At 38.3% G+C, this 17,968-nt stretch overlaps 1 protein-coding gene and 1 pseudogene across 1 annotated transcript in view; one reads left to right on the forward strand and one right to left on the reverse strand.

Moving 5' to 3' along the window:
- LOC117031518 (uncharacterized) overlaps positions 1-5,842 on the forward strand; it is a 102,353-nt gene extending 96,511 nt beyond the window's left edge. The window contains exon 6 of the mRNA XM_033122014.1: positions 4,881-5,842. The gene's annotated coding sequence lies outside the window, so the exon portion shown is untranslated. The remainder of the gene's footprint in view (positions 1-4,880) is intronic.
- A 3,457-nt stretch (positions 5,843-9,299) lies between these two features.
- On the reverse strand, positions 9,300-10,061 carry LOC117031519 (enolase-phosphatase E1-like; annotated as a pseudogene).
- Positions 10,062-17,968: the final 7,907 nt, after the last annotated feature.

Below are 17,968 nucleotides of genomic sequence, written 5' to 3' on the forward strand. Positions count from 1 at the left end.
AATGGCAAGATTTTCTTTCTTTTCTATGGCTAAATATCTCAGTGTGTGTGTGTGTGTGTGTGTGTGTGTCTGTGTGTGTATAAAGTCACATTTTCTTCATCCATTCATCCATTGATGGAAACTTAAGTTTTTTCCATATCTTGATTATTATAAATAATGGTGCAGTGAACATGGGCGTGCAGATATCTTTTTATTTTCTTCAGATGAATACCCAGAAGTGGAGTTGCTGGATCATATGGTAGTCTATTTTTAATTTTTTGAGGAACCTCCATATTGTTTTCCATAATGGTTGCACCAATTTACATTCCCACTAATAGAGCACGAAGGTTCTCTTTTTCCACATTGTGCCAATACTTGTTATTTCTTACCTTTTTGATAATAGCCATTCTAACGGGTGTGAGATGATATCTCATTGTGGTTTTGATTTGCATTTCCCTGATGATGAGTGATGTTGAGTATCTTTTTATGTACCTGTTGGCCATCTGTATGTCTTCCTTAGAAAAATGTGTACTCAGATCTTCTGCTCATTTTTAAAATTGATTGTTTTGTTTTTGCTGTTGAGTTTTGTGTGTTCTTCATATGGTTTGGATATTAACCCCTTATCGGATACATGATTTGCAAATATATTCTCCCTTCAATAGGGTGCATTTTCCTTTTGTTGATGCTTTATTGTGCAGAAGCTTTTAAGTTTGATGCAGTCCCACTTGTTTATTTTTGCTTTTGTTACCTTTGCTTTTGATGTCAAATTCAAAAAAATCATCTCCAAGACTAATGTCAAGGAGCTTATTGCTTATGTTTTCTTCTAGGATTGTTATGGTTTCAAGTCTTCTATCCATTTTGAGTTAATTTTTGTGTACAGTATAAGTGGTCCAGTTTCATTCTTTTGCATGTTGTTGTCCAGTTTTTCCAACACCATTTATTGAAGAGACTGTCTTTTCCACATTGTGTATTCCTGGCTCCTTTGTTGTAAATTATTGACCATTTCTGGCATCTTGGCCAGAAATATCACAGAAAGGATAACTGTATTGTTCTCATTGTATCTCACAAGTGGTATATAATATTAATTTGTCTCATTACTGGTGATGTTCACTGTGATCACTTGATAAAGGTATTTTATATCAGGTTTCTCTCCTGTATAGTTATTCTTTTCCCTTTTAAATAATTTTATTTTGTGGAGTTATTTTGAAAGGGTATAAATATCTCATTCTTCAACAAACATTTATTTATATCAGTATGAGCCCATGTTTTCATATTTAATTTTCCATGTTATGATCCATTACTAAAATTACACATTTTGATGTCAACTTATCCCACATTTGACCAGTGGGAACACCATCAAACTGCTACTATGTTTTTTTGGTATGTCCGCTTCATTCTTAGAGCATTTCCTTACCCTCTGTTGCAAGAAGATGCTCCAATTTCATCTCTACTCTGCCTTCCCCAGCCCTAGAACCAGACATTTTTCAAAGAAGCCTGGTTTCTCTTATTGGAGAATGATATTTAGATGCCAAGATTTTATCTCCACAGAATACCCACTGCTCTTTGGGTGTCACTGTTTCCCAGCCCCTCTCAGTTGACTTAGCTAGAGAATATATATATATATGTTTATGTGTATGAGTATATACACACATTTATGTCTGTGATTTTCTAAATTATTTGTTTGTCTACCTGTTTATCCATCCATCCATATATAGAAAACAATAAATTTATAGTGATATTTTTACTCCAATCCAACTCCATACGTTTATTCTAGTTTTCTCCCTTTCCACACTTGTAACTCCATTCTCTGACAGTAAGAGAACGGACTTCTATTTTCTTTAAGATAGTTACCTATGTGATCAAACTCTTGCATAAAAATCAATCTTCCTTCTACTACCCTGCCCTCTCCCTGTGTATTCCCTTTTCATACCAATCAAGTTCCAACACACCCGCACTTCTTGGACCTAGCTAATGGCTTTGGGCTGAACTGTTCAGGAAGGGAGATAGAATGAGAAAGAGGAGAAAGCTGTTTTTCTCTTTTGATTTATAATTTAATGAATTATACTAGTAGGTTTTTCTAATATTGACTCATCCTTGGACTTTTGCAATGTGCCCTGCTTTGATCCTTCTACTCTTTCATTTAAGATTCTTTCATAAGTTAATTTATTTTGATGACCTAAAACAGCTTTGGAATACTAGAAATTTTCTTAGACATTCCCTTCATTTCATTCTCTCTGATTTCTACTGGGGGAATACAAGAACTTCTCCTGGCTTCTTTGCATTTTTCCCGTTCTTTTGATTTTGGAAATGCTACCAGCATGACTGCATTTTCAGTGGTGGAAATTGCTGATATGTCACAGAAGCAAGGAGTCACAAGAATAACTACTTTCCAGTGGTAATGTAGAACTCTCATAATAAGCCATACCATTATTTATAACACTCTATTTAAAGTTTTTTCATACAAACAGGTAACATTTCCTGTTTGTATGAAACATTTCATACAAACAGATAAACATTGCTAACATTTCCTGGAATGTGAAAAAAAAAAGATTAAACTAAATGCCCATTTGTTAGCTCACCATTGAAAGGGACCAGCTTTAAAGAATAATTGGTGAGTCAACTAATACCACTATCCTTCATCTTCTTCATATCCAGTCTGACCCAAAAGAACTTCTTGGAGCCTAGGAGAAGGTTAATCAAAAAGATTAGCAGAGGGAAGTGCCATGTGTATGTCTATCATTCTACATATCAGAATTATTGTCAGTGACCTGAAACCTGGAGCAGATTATGATGGTTAAATAATGTCCATAGTTTTGCTCTTCAGGACTTCCTTTGTCCTCCACCCTGTCGTTACCATTGCCTTGGCTTCTTTAGGCCTAAAGTGTATAAGTTGCTTAACTTTATCTGGGTAATGTTTAAATTTGGAGGCAACCATCTTACAAGTATTTTCTTCCTCTGTCAGACAACAAAGACTGGATTGCTATACTTTTTGTATTTTATTATTCACAGTTTGTTCCCCATCTCCCCCAAACCCATCACTTCTATTTCAGGAAGACATTATTTATTATGTATGTAGAGTCCTCCAAAAAGACCTACATGTGGGCTCATGCACATACATATACCCATAGTACATGTGTACTTCTGTATGTTTTGTTTTTCTTCATTCAGTCACCCTGAAAAAATATGTGACTATGACAAAAGATGATAAAAGAGGCCAGGGAATAAAGGATGATACTTTTTAGTTACAAGTTTTAAATTTATTTTACAATGACCAGTTGACCACTGGGGAACTGTGCTTCCATTCACTCAACATGTGAATTGAGTACCTGAGCCATGTCATTGACTCTAGTGACCCACAGAGAAAGGAATCTAATTATCTAAATAAAGAAACATCTGAAAAGAAAAAATAACTAGAATTGCATTTTGGAAGCTTGCTTGCTCATAAAATTGTAAGTCACATTATTTCAGAAATGTATCAATAGGAATATTATTTGAGCCTGTGATTAGAACATGTATTTATTCATTCATTCAACAAATATTTATTGAGTGCCTGCCACGTGCTAGACACTGTCCTGGGTTCCAGAGATTTATCAATAAGCAAAGAGAAACATTATCCTTGCTGGTAGCCTGATTTTCAGTATTTTCTAATTTCTGTTGCATAAATATTCCTACATTAGGAAATTTCAAGCTACCCATGTTCTGCAGTGCCTGGCACATAGTAAGAGCTCAAAAAATGGCAATCATCATCATCAAATCTTGATCGTAATTATCATCAAGAGACTTACTTTAACAACATACTGAAAATAAACTCATGATCTATAGTAGAAAACATCTAAGATATGTACTTAGGATGTGTATATATAAAGGTGTAGAGAAGCAGACAAGAGTCTCTGAAAGGATACACACTGGAGTTGGTATGGTTACCTTAGAAAGATGGGAAATTGAGGGGAAGTTAGGCAACGAAGTGGGACTTTTCATTTTGTATTAAATATCTATAAAGTTTGAATTTTCGTGAGTATGTATTTTATAATTTTTAAAGAATGAATTTGCATTGCCCTAGTTGAACAGGCATAGCTCTCATACAATGTTGGTCAAACAGTGACCAAATGCATACTGGATACAGGGCAGTTATTTTGGGAGTCAGATACCAGAATGTATGAATCATTGTAGATGAAATCATTGCTAAATGATTATTAAATTGTTTTCCTTGTGGGGTGGCCGGTTGGCTCAGTTAGTTAGAGCACAGTGCTCATAACACTAATGTTGCCAGTTCAATTCCCACATGGGCCAGTGAGCTGCACCCTCCACAACTAGATTGAAAAAATAAAAACGACTTGACTTGGAGCTGATGCGTCCTGGAAAAACACTGTTCCCCAATATTCCCCAATAAAAATTTTTTAAAAAAATGTTTTCCTTGTGAAAAGAAACTTAAACTCTTGACAGAAAATAAAACAGAATTAAGACACTTGACAAGTATTCCAGTTGCTGTAGAACAAGCCACCCCAAAGCAGTAGCTTAAGACAATGACAATATTTATTTTTCTCACAGGTTTGTAATTTGGATGGGGTGTGGTGGGGACATTTTATCTCGTGCTACTTGGCATCAGGTAGGGTGACTAGAACATTGAAGGGTAGAATCAACTGAAGTGTCACTCATTCATGTGTCTGGTGGTTAATACTGGCTGTCAGCTGGGACCACCATAGTGCTATGGCTGGAACATGCTACATGTGGACCTTCTATGTAGCTGCTTATACCCCCCACAATATGGTGGCTGAGTTCCAAAGGTGAGTATCCCAAGAGAGAGCCAGATGGAAGCTTTTTTTTTTTTTTTTTTTTTTTAGTTTTATGACCTAACCTTGGAAGTCACACATTATCACTTTCTCTACATTCCTTTATTCCAGGTAGTCACAAAGCATTGCCCAGGTCCAAGGAGAAGAAAAATAGACTCTACATCTTGATGGGCAAGTAGCAAGTTCTACATAAATGTGTGGGTCTGGAAATATTAACATGGCCTTTTTTGAAAAATGCAACCTGCTACAAGAAGTCTTCTTCTTTCCCCTGTCATCTGTACCATTTGTCTGTCGGAGCACATACGGAAAATTAGCCAGATCCTTTCAGCTGCCCAGCTGAATGTGAGTGCTGCAACTTCACCTTTACTCCAAAAGCCATATTAAGCTGTAAATCTTATTTACTAAATTCAAAAGAATTATAGAATTATATTTCCATGTCAAGCATAACTATGGTTTTCAAATTTCCCTGTGTACTGTCAAATTTATCTTAACCTATAAAGGCAAATTGACACATTGCAGGGATGATGAAAATCTACCTTTGGTTTGTCTGACTTAGGAAATGCGGTTTGTATTATTTTTGCCTCTAAGCTTACTTCTCAAATGCAAAAGAAAAAAAAAAAGCACAGAAAGGAAATCCATGAAAATGAATGTTTTGCAAAGGAATTTCAAATATTCCTCTTGAATGCACATTGGTGGCCCATTCAGTTGGTTGGCTTTTTGTTTTGATGGTTTCCTTTGCTATGCAGAAGTTACTTAGTTCGATGTTGTACCATTTATTTTTGTTTTGTGTCCCTTGCCTTTGGAGTCAAATTCACAAAAACACCATTGTGACTGATGTCCAGAAATTTTAGTACCTATCTTTTCTTCTATGTATTTTATTGTTTCAGGTCTTACATTCAAGTCTTTAATCCATTTTGACTTAAATTTTGTGTATGGTATAAGACAGTGATCTAGTTTTCCCAGCTTCATTTATTGAAGAGACTATTCTTTCTGTATTGTGTATTCTTGGTTACTTTATTCTGTTCCATTGGTCTGTGTGTCTGTTTTATTTTTGTTTGTTTGTTTGTTTTTTGTCGATACCATACTGTTTTGATTGCTATAGTTTTGTAGTATAGTTTGAAATTGGAGAGTGTGATACCTCTAGCCTTGTTCCTTTTTCTCAGTATTGCTTTGGTTATTTGGGGTTTTTGTGGTTCCATATAAATTTTAGGATTATTCTGTTTCTGTGAAAACTGCCATTGGGATGGAGATTGCACTGAATCTGTAGATTGCTTTAGGTAGTATGGACATTTTAACAATGTTAATTCTTCCAATCCATGAACATGGCCTGTCTTTCTATTTGTTTGTGTTTTCTTCAATTTCTTTCAACAATATCTTGTTTTCAGTGTATAAGTGTTTCATTTCCTTTAACTTTATTCCTAGTATGTTATTCTTTTTGATGTAAGTATAAGTGGGATTGTTTTCTTCATTTCTCTTTTGGATAGTTTGTCCTTGGATAGAGAAATGTAACAGATTCTTCTCTGTTGATTTTTGTATCCCAAAACTTTACCGTATTTGTTTAGTATTTCTAATAGTTTTTTAGTGGAGTCTGTAGGGTTTTCTGTATATAAAATCAAGTAATCTGCAAGTAGTTTTATTTTTTTCTTCCCAATTTGGATGCCTTTTATTTCTTTTCCTTGCCTAATTGCTCTGACTAGGACTTCCAATGCTATGATGAATAAAAGTAGTGAGAGTGGGTGTCCTTATCTTATTCCTCACCTTAGCATAAAAGCTTTCAGTTTTTCACCATTGAGTGTGATGTTAGCTGTGGGTCACATCTGAGTTTCTGAATGAGTGATCAAGTCAAAAGGATGACAACTATTAATCTGATTTGCTGCATTTATGGATTTCCATTTAAAAGCTGATGGGGCACAGATATATTTTTCTCCAGATGATAAAGAGTTAAAGTAGAAATTAGATGTTACTTCAGTTTGTACCAAGAAATCTCACACTGATTATAAAAGCACCTGCATTTTTACATATGTAACTATTGATTGGCCTAATAATTTTTCAGTTTACTAGTTTTCAGAAACAAATCCAAATACTTTATATGCGTCAGGGACATTTTAAAATCCATATATTTCCCTCCTCAAAACTGTAAATTATGTGAAACCTCTTTGTGTTGTTCCCATTATTTTTTATTTACAATCTCATTTGGACAAAATATATAGGCTATTCATTAATACCACTTGAAAATTTTGAATTTAATTAGCAATTGAATTAGCTTTCAATTCTAAGACTTTCATGGGGCCACACTCTAGCACTCTGAAACCAGGATCTGTACATTGTAATTTCTGTATTCACCCAGAGATTATATGTGTAATGAACAAATGAATAAAGAATGCATGAATAAAATGCTCTCACTCAGAAGTCTGTACACTGGCCCACACCATCCTTCATTCTTGATCAACTCTAGCGTCTTGAGCTTTTGGTCCCTATCTATCTGCCATGAGGGAATTAATGGCGCAATCATAGCACCGTTCAGGCTGACACTTAGAATTATAGAATGACAGAGCCGGAAGGAACCTTACAGATGGAGTCCAAAGCTTTTGATGACATCTGAGCTCCTTAAAAGAAAACCGGAGGCAGATTTCAGTAAACTCCCATTTATCTGAAATCCAAACAACAAGCCCATGCAAATGATTGGAATCTTTTATACATTCCATGCCATATTTTTGTCTGTAAGAATATCTTGTACAGGTAAAGATCTTTATGGGATATCAAATCCTTTCACTTACATTATCTCATTGAATTCTTACAATATCTTTTATAGGTAGCTAATGAGCTCCCCTGTTTTACAAAGATTAAGTTGGTTGCCCCGAATCATTCCGTTACCAAATGGCAAATGGGGTTCGAAGTGGTCTACTGATTCTAGGTGTAGTGTGCATCTACTGTGTGGTGAGAAGCTTACCATTCATGCACAAATGAGCAAGCAAATCCCAAACATCTCCTTGATAAGAAATGCAGCTTTTAGGTTCTCTCAATCTCCTATTGCTTCTACATCTCCAGAACTATGTGATAAAATTGCAGGTATAAGTTAACACTGCTATTCCACTAATTCTTCAACCATTGCTGCTGTAACAAAATCCTACAAACTTAGTGTTTTGACAGTCTTACTGTTCTGGAAGACAAAAGTCTGAAATGAGTCGTACAGAGGTAAAATCAAGGTGTCAGTAAGGCTGATTTCTCCCGGAGACTCCAAGGGGAATCCTTTCCTTTTCCCTTCCAGCTTCAGGGAGATGTTGGCATTCCTTGGCTTATGGACACATCATGCCAGTCTCTGCTTCCATCCTCACCTTGCCTTCCCCTCTGACTGATTCCTCCTGCATCCTTTTATAAAGACACTTGCATCACATCAGGCCCACTGGATAATCCAGAATTACCTCCCCATCTTAAGATTCTTAATTTAATCACAGTGCAAAGTCCCCTTTGCCCTTTTTAAAGGTTCTGGGAATGAGGGTATGGCTATATTTGTGTGTCATTTTTCAGCCTACCAGAGAGAAACATTTGATTGTCTTAATGTATCAAGCTCAGTGGTTGTTTTTTTTAATTTTAATTTTTTTAAAAAGAAACCATTTTTATTAATCACAATGTGAAATTAACATGATATCCCATTAGAATTGAACCAGGTTAAATAATGTTGATATAAAATTTACATTTCTCATATCCATTTCAGAGGAACATAGCATATATTAAGGCTCTTCTAGGTCTTATAAACTGATTTTAGTAAACCTTTTTATTAATAGTAAATAGCAATTAACATATATTCTCAAACTGTGCTAAGAAGGAGTTAGAAAGGCAGCTATAAAACCTGTGATGATAACAACTAGCAGGATTAGAACTGTTTTAAGAATGTTAAGATGTTAACCCCATTTCTATTTCACCTGTTATAGCAGTGCACCTGTTTATTTTTGATAAGGCAACTGCTTACTGAGGGTGCCACAATGATTAACAAGTTTCTTAATTAATAGATACTTGATTGATCAAGACTCAAATAAGCTTCCTTTCACAATTTTGCACTCTTTTAGAACAGAAATATCTTTGTCTTTTGTATACAGGGAGGCTAATATTTTGAAATTCAGCTGTTGTAATCTTCTACCTCAGAATTAAAAGGGGGGAATGAATTATTATTAGCGGTAAACCTTTGAAATATTTCCAGTTTTTTAAATAACAAGGCTTCTTGTCAAACCTACCTTTCCATTTGGTACACATATACAACTTGCTAAAAGTAACACATCTGATCTCCATTGTAGTAATTGCTTCTATGCACTACATTTTGCGCTCTAAGAGTTAGAGTTGCTGTTTCTAACAATTTCTACACATAAAGCATTTTTAACCAGTTTCCTTTTTACTGAACTGAGATGTTTTCCCCCACTTATGTGCCTGTGAAAGGTAATTTGAACACACATGCACACACACACTTGCATACATACGTGTTTGTTTATATGTATTTTTTAAGTAAGCTACTTTTTCTGTTAGAATAAAACTAGACTACAGGGACAACTCTGTGAAGACAGTTTGGTCTTCCTTAGAAATCCTCCTCTGGGTAGAGGAAGGCACCTGTGGTTCACTGAAGGCTGCGATGAGGCTGTAGTAAGTCTTTTTATCCTTTTAGTCCTGCATTTCCGGGCTCACCACCACAGCTCCCTGCACATCCACTTCCTCAGCAGCCCTGGCCTCAGATTGAATGTCTGTGAGAGACAAGGTGTTATTGGTTGAGCACCCGATGCTGTTTGCAATCTTTCCATAACTCTCCCTCTCCACTTTGCGTTCAGTCTTGGAATCAAAGTGACCATCAACCAGCTCAAGAATATCTCTCTCTGTAGAACACCCAAATAAAGTTTCTGTGCTTCTGTTCTCCCTGAAGAATAAATATACCCCTTGATTTGAGCCGCTCTCCAATTCCTGACTGCTGGAACTCCATCTTCAAAGAACTCTGCTTTCATGCGCCCGGCTGGGAATCCGACGCTCCACATGTGGCCCTGCAACTGTTTCAGCGCCAGGGTCTGTTGGTCCAGACACATCTGCCAGCACACGTTATATGTACCACGGCCTGGATCTTCCACTGCGCGTCATCCACCCCATTCCCAGATGCAACGGGGAAGGGAGCAAGCCCATCCAGGTGGGCGTCCTTTTCTGCCTGTGTCCTCAGGACAGTGACATCCTGCTGCACTCTTCTTCTTCGCAGTGTGTCTGCAGACACTCTGTAACATTTTCTTTAATATAAGGGTATAAATTGTCTGGAGGGTCGCAATGGAGGTCTGTCCCCAGCTTTCCCAGGTGCCACCACCATTGTTTTCCTCTGCTCCCCCTCCTTTAGTCTCAGTGGTTTTTAAAGAGAGATTTAAATGTTTTACTTGCCAAGGGATTTATCTGAGAAGAGAATGGAAGGACTATAGTACAAAAGACCACTTCATTCCCAACACAGAGGAAGAAGGTATCTATTCTCTCTCTAGGGCATGGATTGTCGTCACAGGTATGCCACCCTTAGTCTCTGAGTTCAGAGCAGAGGTTCAGGTAGCCAGACAAGTATCCATGAACAGAGACAAAATTCTTTAGCCCTGGCCTTTGAGCCTCCACTCCCTGTAAGGAGAAGGAATGACAAATGCTAGTATTTATGTGTATATTAATTAGTCTTTGCTATCAAATTTTTGGGGAGGGTGGAGGAAAGTGTGGATCTCAGCTTGAGCATCTCATCAGATGTCTCTGTCCTAGGATTCATAGCTGTTCAGGGGACGCATGGGGCTGACTCACCAGAGGCCTCTGCCTTCAGTACCCAGGAGCCTGCTGGACAAGACTCACCTATACCGAAGGAAAGGGTGGAAGCTACATGCTTGGAGCAAAAGAAGTTGAATGGCATTGAAGGGGCCGGGACACATCTGTCACTCAGATCAACCCCTGTACCAGCCCCATTAGGCTCTTGGTCAAAGATGTCAAACAGTGAGTACCAGCTAAAAGAGGTACTTCTCTAAAATCCCTGGGGGGACTTGGAGAACGCAGAAAAGCCCTCACTAACTTGGTAACCTGATGCCATGGCTTTGGGCAGCCGCAGGAAGTGATGCAGGCGAATTTTGTAGTGGCTTTCCAGGCTTCCTGGGTCTTAGCTGATACTTAACAGGGAAAGGGAACAACACATTTTAGGATTCCCCCCAGGAATAGTTGAAGGGATAAAGAGCTTTGAAGGTGAGCTGAAGCTCTTAAAATTGCAAGTTGCTACAAAACCAGAAAATACTTGTGGCAAAACGATAATTTAAAATATTCACAGCAGTCTTAATTTTCCTGTTATTTTCTGTTACCCCATAACCCCTGGACCCTTCCGTGTTTTGAGCCCAGACTTTGAGGTTCATTGCCATGGAGAATTGATGTTATTGCAAAAATAGAAAAAAAAAGGCTTTGAGTTTCAAAAGCCTAGCCTTGAGGATACTTAAGGCATAAACAATAGATTTTGATTCATGCCTGGTAATTTAGGGGAAGGTGTCTTACCTTGAGACTAGCTTAAATTCCTGGCCTGTGGGTGGGTGGGTGGGTGGGTGGGATAGGCGGGAAGCTAAGAGTGGGTTTGTTGTGGATTGGTGAGGATATGGGGTGTGTTCCTCTCTTCTCCCCCTACTCTGGTGGGAAACTGAAGCAGGCAGTTTAAAACAAGTAAAATGCTAATAAAATGTGGGTACCATTTGAATACTGCTTAGATGTGTTCAAATGTAGAAAGGAATATGATTATTTGTACTCATGAGAAAACACTTCCTGTTAGTGTAATGTTATATGATCTCTTGATTTCAACAGAGATAAAAATATATGAAGTAAAACTAAATAGCATAATCTTGTCATACTGGAAAGCAACCTAATTAATTTAAAATGCTTTCTTTAAGAAATATAGTATATTCTCCATCAGTCAAGATGGACTAGGCCACACTATGGGGGCAAAAAGACCTCAGTGGCTTAATACACAAAGGTTTGTTTCTCTCTCACGTGGTATATTGGACACAGCTCTGGCTCATACCAACTCCAAGCCCCAAACTGACAGAGCCACCATAGTCTGGAAATTTCATGGTTGACCTGGCAAAGGGAAAGAAAGCCCCAGAGGTCTCATATCAGAAGTTGAACGCTCTGGCCTAGGAGTGAATGCTTCTACTTACAACTCCTTAGTCAGAGCAAGTCACATGGCCTCTTCCATCACAGGGAAGATAAGAAGTGACAGAAATGGAGTGCTGGAAAAAGTTGGTGAACAGCCCCGTGACCACCAGTTACCTAGGTAGAGAGATCATGGCTATTATTTACTGGACACATGAACCTGTCAATCCATAGGCATGTGTTCCAAAGTCAGGCAATCCAATAATGCTAATGTTGGTCGGAAAATAGATAGGATATGAAAGAAAGTATGAGAAATGTTTTTGGACATGTAGCCTATAGTACATTATTTTAAAACAGAATCAGAGCTGGTTGCATGATTATGGAAGTATCAGAACATTTTATTCAGTGTCATATATTTTTATAGTGATACACACACAAACACACACACACACACATCTATATAATTTATTTACTGCAGTTTATAGGGGAATTGAAGCAATTATCCGAGTAATTTAAAAGCAAAGGCATCCTGTGTCCCTTATCTGCCCATCGGAGACGAACAGTTTTATTGATTGTTTTGCATTTTTAAAGACAACTTTTACAGCAATTTTATGTTTACAACAAAATTAAGAGGGAGGTACGGAGATTGCCCGTATCTCTCCTGCCCCACCCAGGCTTGGCTTTCCCCTTAACCACATTATTCACCAGAGTGGCATATTTGTTACCAAGGCATGCTTCAGTTTCTCATCAGAGATAAGCGTGGGAGATAGAAAGGTTTTCCGGAAGATGGTAGGTTGTTTTGAATCTGGGTCCCTCCATTGTAACCAGAGGAGCAAGTCAACATCTGTACGTAAACTTTGGCTTAAAAGAAGAGTTAGCGTGTGAAATAATTTCATAGAATAAAATGAAGTTTCAGGTCTTTCTTGCTGATGACTTTAACAGTCATAATTCTTAATCTTCTGTTTACAGAATATTCTCGGAAGCACATCGTGCACTGGGACGAAAAAAAGTGTAGGGAATTATACAGACCCGGGATCAAATTCCAGCTTCTAAACTGATTCGTTGTATGATCTTGGACAAAGAGCTTATTCTTCTATGCTTACTATGACAGCTGTGCAAAAGGGGATAATAAGGTGTTGTTGTAATGACTAAATGAGATAATGCATGGAAAGTGCTTGGCACACAGGGTGTTTAGTAAGTGCTGGTAGTTGTTTTTGTTATTACTATTATTTGACAGATTTGTGAAATGGAAGCAACTCTAAAATAGAAAAATCATTTCAAGAGAAGAAAGGAATAGAGCCTGTATTGAATCTCAACCGATTGTCTGTGGAGTGATTGAGACGCCCCATATAAACATCGGGGTGGGTAATAACAGCAATACAATTTTCTGAAATGAAATTGCTTGTTTCGGCCAGAGGGTGGGAGCAAAAATAGAATTAAGCTGTGTTTACTCTTCTGTTTTATGGGAGATGGTAGGTCGTTTTGATTCTGGGTCCCTCCACTGTAACCAGAGGAGCAAGTCAACATATTTCAACATATTTGTTGAACACGTAGAAGGAAGAGGTGGTGTGGTTGAGAGAGGAAGGTGCAGAAATCAGAACAGGTGAAGCTCAGTTTCACTTCTAGCCTTCCCTCTTTCCAAACTGTATTAAGTGGAAGAGGATAGTTATTCTCTCTTCCCTTCAGTAACCCGCATCTGTAAGAAGGCTTTTGGCAGTCACATTGTATTTGCATCCCCCAGATTTAGCTAACATGGGACTGTTGTGTGTAACAAGAATAGTCAACACAGAGTAAGTACTTACGAAGTATTTAATATGTATTAATGCATTTCACTGTGAAGCCACAGTGGTAATCGTGGCTACCTCAATTAGACAGATGAGACACATCTCATCTGAGTCACAGAGGGTGTAAAGCCCCACATTCAGTAAGTAGTGGAGCTAGGCCTTGAGACTCAGAAGTTTCTAGAGGCTGTACTCTTTAACCAATAGCCTACATTGCCTCTCATGATAGTGAGTGCCCGGCCAAGCGTTGTGTACACAGAAGCGATTCCAAAATTGTTACATCTCTTCTGCATCATGGGAAATGTACTTTGCCTCTCCCCTACAAATTCTACACATCAATCAGGATGCAGTCAAAGGCTACTTCCTTTTAAAAGCTTTCTAGTATCGTTCAGCCCATATAGGTCTCTTTTCCTCTTGAACCCCTGAGATACTATCTAAAAGTCTAAAGAGAACCATTGGTCAGATCCTATGTATCCTGTATCCTATTGTAAGAAGGCCCACTGTCTTAGATTTAAAACCACTATAAATATTCCACAAAGAACATACGTTTGCTATTATAAATTATCCCACCCCATCACATGTAGAAGAAGACAGTCTCACCCCCAACAGCTGAGGACGAGCTTTTGGTCTGACTTTGGCATCTGACAGAAAGTTCTGTGACCTCTGAAATGAATAAATACGCTGCCTCAGTAGCCCCCAGCCTGTTCATGAAGGCTGTGATGAGTTATTTCTGAAAATTTTAAAGTTCTACAGGAGCCATAAGGAATTTGTGGCTCTCTGATACATCAATTCCTTTTGCTTTTGATGGGAATTATAGCCACTTAATGTCCTCTTCAGAAGCTCTGATTTGCTGTTGACAACTGGCTTTGTGAAACAAATGATTTAGTGGCCTTGACAGTTACTGGAGTGAGGATTAGGAGTGACAGGGCCTAAGTGGCAAGCTTCCAGGACAGGGGAACATTTGCACAGAACATCGAAGGGCAATGGCTACAGTCCAGAGTTGGTTTACATACTTGATTCATTGCTTATTAGCCTCCTGGCCTGACCAGGGTTTAACCAGTTTCACTACTTCCTTGGTGTCTTAGTCTGCTCGTGCTGCTATAAGAAAAATCTCATGAATGGGTGGCTTAAACAACAGAAATCTATTTCTCATAGCTCTGGAGTCTGAGAAGTTCAAGCTCAAAGTGCCAATGGATTCAGCTCCTGGTTAGGATTCTCTTTGTGGCTTTTGTGGCTTTCACAAAAGCCATCTTCTTGCTGCATCCTCACATGGAGGGTGGGGCAGAAGAGAGAGGGAGAGAGGGAGAGAGAGACAGAAAGAGAGAGAGAGAGAGGGAGAGAGAGAGAGAGAGAGAGAGAGAGAGAGAGAAAGAGAGAGAGAGAGAGAGAGAGAGAGAGACAGAGAGAGAGAGAGAGACAGAGATCTAGCCTCCTCCTTTTCTCAAAAACTCACCAGTCCCGGATCATGGCTGCCCCCTCTCATGTCCTCGTCTAAACCTAACTACTTTGCAAAGATGTCACCTAGTAATATCAGTACATTGGGAGTTGGGGTTTCAACCTACACATCTGGGGGAAGCACAGACACTCAGTCCATAACGCTTGGTACTTACGGCTCCTTACTGAAATGTGAAATCATTAATTACATCATGCTGAGTTGCTCTTTCCTCCCATTCCCTCGTCCCTGAGCCCCATTCTCCTCCCCTCTCTGTCCTGCTCTTGCCCTAAGAGGCTAACCCCCATAGACGGCTTACTGTCCAGATTCTAGTTGCTTTGGCCAATGAGAAGCACTATCAACAGATTGGAGTGTTGAAGGAGGAAAAAAAAAAAAGGCATTCATTCCACCTCCCTCCCCACCGTCTTTGTGCTGTTCTGAAAATGGCTGCTTCCCTCTTTAACCACAACTTCCATTCGGTAGCTCCCTGTTCCATGGCTTCAGATCTCAGTTGGGCTCCTGCACCAATTTTCTGTCCTCTCCTTCAATTCCCAGGAGCGTTAATGGCCTCCTGCTCTTTCTAGGACTCATTGCTTACTGTTTCTTACTTCAAACCAGGATTTTTCAACCTTGACACTGTTGACATTTTAGGCCAGATAATTCTTTGTCATGTGAGGTGCTGTCCTGGGTATTGTAGCATGGTTAGCAGCATCTCTGGCCTCTACCCACAAGATACCAGTAGCAACTACTCTAGTTGTGACAACCAAAAATGTCTCCAAAGATTCCCATATGTCCTTTGGATGCAGAGTCATCTCGGAGTTGAGAACCACTGCCCTACACCTCTTCACATCTCAGTAAATGGTCCTTTCATTTAAAACATGGCTTACATATTCTAAATTCGTGGTCTATTTCCTGCCAGGATGCTGATGAAAACATAGATAGATAATAGTAGAATAAATGGAATTTATTTATCATTTACTACATGTGGATTGGAGGAAGAATCTTTTAAAATAGGGATCCAAGGAAGAAAACAACGTGAAAAAGAGTCTTGATGGTGGAAAGCCTAGAACTGTTTATCATCTCAATGGCACAATAGCCATTGGCACATTTACATGGTTGCCCCATTGAAGCTATGGTTTCACACTGGGGCTTCAGTTAGGCAAGAGGCATGTGGTCTAAGGTCCTGGTTACATAGTCATTCCATCTAATGGTATCGTGTATGTTCTTCTAATTTTGCTCCATGCGTTATATACAATTATATGCATATGTGCATATTCTATGCACATGTAAATGGCACAATGCCTGCTTTCTTTACCCACAATGTGCTTTGGAAATCTTTGCTTGTCTATCTTGCTATTTTTAAGGTAGGCATAGTATTCCATTTTATGAGTGAACCAAAATTTATATTAACATTTCATACCTTCCAATTTTATTGCTATATGCAAACTATGGTGCAATCTACATCTATTACACATATTAAATTTTTGCACATGTAGGTGACTATTTCTATGGAATGGAATCCTACAGTAGAATTGTGGGATCAAAGAGCCTATCATTTACAAACACAGCAGATTTACCAATCTTTACCTGCTCCCTGACAGTGCTGCTCCACCAGAGTGCCAGTTTTCTCAAATTCTCATCAGTACTATATATTGTCGAGCTTTTAAATTTTTGCAAGTGTGATGGGGATAGAAAAAGATAGCTCATTATAGTTTTAATTTGCATTTCTCTAATTGCTAGTAAGGTTGAACATCTTTTTATATGTTTATTGGATCTTTGCTTTTCTTCTGTGAATTGCTTTTTTATACCTCAAGCCCATTTCTCTATTGGGATATTTGTCTTTTTCATATCAATTTGGAGGAGCTCTTTATAAATTCTGGATATAAATCCTTTGTTTGTTATCTCTGTTGCAAATATTCCTGTTTGTCACTTGTCTTTTTAACTTAATTTATGGTATCTTCTATCACTCAGAAATTATGATTTTTCACATGATCAAATCTGACAGCTGTTTCCTTGTCAGCTGTGGAGTTACTGGGCCTGACTTCGAGAAGGCGGGGCGTTGTACCTAAGGTAACTTCAGATCAGAATCTGGATGTTGCCTTGAACTGAGATATCTATAGTTTATTTTTCACCCTTCCTATTAATGGTGGTATATTTTTGCTTGGGGGAAAAATACTACACATATGGAACTAAAACCCAGAGCACTAATACTCGCTAGCACCAACTCAAAAATAGAAAAACAAGGGAGGCTTCTAGTTTCATAGCAGACAGTGTCATTAAACACACACACATACACACACACACACACACACACACGAGTTCTCTGAGACTTTTCAAATTTAAATAAGGAAGAATGAAAGGCCAGTGTGAATGGAGTGTGTGTAAGTATTTATGTAGACATCTATTTCTTAAAAAGTAAGCACTTAAACTTATTGTGTGCTCTGAGTAATCTATCAATAAGCAATTATTTAAGAGCTGTCAGTCTGTAAGTAGGATATTATTTATTTATTTTTTTATTGTAAGGCAAGAAACTGTAACTCAATGACAGTAGATAATTTTCCAAAGGTTACATAGCTGGTAAGTGGTAAAACCAGAATTGGAACCCAGGTGTAGCAAGCCTAGTGTCCTTCGCATTATTCTGTAGGCTTCTGTTTATATAGAGTCAAGCATTGTGTGTGTGTGTGTGTGTGTGTGTGTGTGTGTGTGTGAGTGTGTGTGATGTCCATGTGGGTTCATTTTTTTGTCTCTTTTTCTGTGTATGTGGTGGATCTGTATATCTCTGTACATGTGTGTCTATATGCATGCATGTGTGTGTGTCTGCATGGAGAGAGAGATTTATTTTAAGGAATTGGCTGTTATGACTAGGGAGCGTAGGC

The sequence above is a fragment of the Rhinolophus ferrumequinum genome, chromosome 12, assembly GCF_004115265.2.
Source record: "Rhinolophus ferrumequinum isolate MPI-CBG mRhiFer1 chromosome 12, mRhiFer1_v1.p, whole genome shotgun sequence".
In the NCBI taxonomy this organism is placed as follows: Eukaryota; Metazoa; Chordata; class Mammalia; order Chiroptera; family Rhinolophidae; genus Rhinolophus; species Rhinolophus ferrumequinum.